The following is a 1435-nucleotide window of genomic DNA, read 5'->3' as shown; positions in this document are numbered from 1 at the left end:
GGGCATGTGCGTTGTACAACAACTAAGAAAAAAGAAATGTTCTTATCTGGACCGACAATTTAAGCTATGGAAATATGCCTGAAGGCAATAATAAAGTTGTTATTTTATATTTTCTTATTTCATGACAAATGTTTATTATTCATGCTAGAATTGTATTGATCAAAAACTTAAATATACGTGTGAATACATAAACAAATACCGTGTCCCTAGTAAGCCTCTACTAGACAAGCTCGTTGATCAAAGATGGTTAAGGTTTCCTAACCACCGACATGTGTTGTTATTTGATAACGGGATCACATCATTGGAAGAATGATGTGATGGACAAGACCTGTCCGTTAGCTTAGCATTATGATCGTTCAGTTTTATTGCTATTGCTTTCTTCATGTCAATTACATATTCCTTCGACTATGAGATTATGCAACTCCCGGATACCGGAGGAATGCCTTTTGTGTTATCAAACGTCACAACATAATTAGGTGATTATAAAGATGCTCTACAGGTATCTCCGAAGGTGTTTGTTGAGTTGGCATAGATCGAGATTAGGATTTGTCACTCCGGGTATCGGAGAGGTATCTCTGGGCCCTCTCGGTAATACACATCATAAGCTTGCAGGCAAACGACTAAGGAGTTAGTCACGAGGTAATGTATTACGGAACGAGTAAAGAGACTTGCCGGTAACGAGATTGAACTAGACATGAAGATACCGAAGATCGAATCTCGGGCAAGTAACATATCGACAGACAAAGGGAATAACGTATGTTGTCATAACGGTTCGACCGATAAAGATGTTCGTAGAATATGTAGTAGCCAATATGAGCATCCATGTTCCACTATTGGTTATTGACCCAGAGGTGTCTCGGTCATGTCTACATAGTTCTCGAACCCATAGGGTCCGCATGCTTAATGTTCGATTACGATATTGTATTATATGAGTTATGTGATTTGGTGACCGGATATTGTTCGGAGTCCCGAAGGAGATCACAGACACGACGAGGAGTCTCGAAATGGTCGAGAGGTAAAAATTGATATACAGGATGGTAGTATTCGGACACCGAAAGTGTTCCGGAGGGTACCGGGTACATATCGGGTCACCGGAAGGGGTTCCAGGCACCCCCGGCAAAAAATATGGGCCTTATGGGCCAAAAGGGGAAACGCACCAACCACAAGGGGCTGGTGCGCCCCCCCATATGGGCCGGCCAAGGTGGAGAAGGAAAGGGGAAGGAGGAAAGGAAAGAAAGGGAATATGATTCCCCCTTCCTTTCCCTTCCCCCCTCTTTCCTTCCCCCTCCGATTCGGTCATACTTGGGGCGCCCCCCGGCCTCTCCCCTCCCCCTCGCACGTATATATATGTGGGGGGTGCCCCTAGCACAGACATCATCAATTGTTAGCCGTGTGCGGCGCCCCCCCCCCCTCCACAGTTTACACCCCCGGTCAT

This window comes from Triticum aestivum, chromosome 3B (genome assembly GCF_018294505.1).
Source record: "Triticum aestivum cultivar Chinese Spring chromosome 3B, IWGSC CS RefSeq v2.1, whole genome shotgun sequence".
NCBI lineage: Eukaryota > Viridiplantae > Streptophyta > Magnoliopsida > Poales > Poaceae > Triticum > Triticum aestivum.
This window is presented reverse-complemented; position numbering follows the sequence as displayed.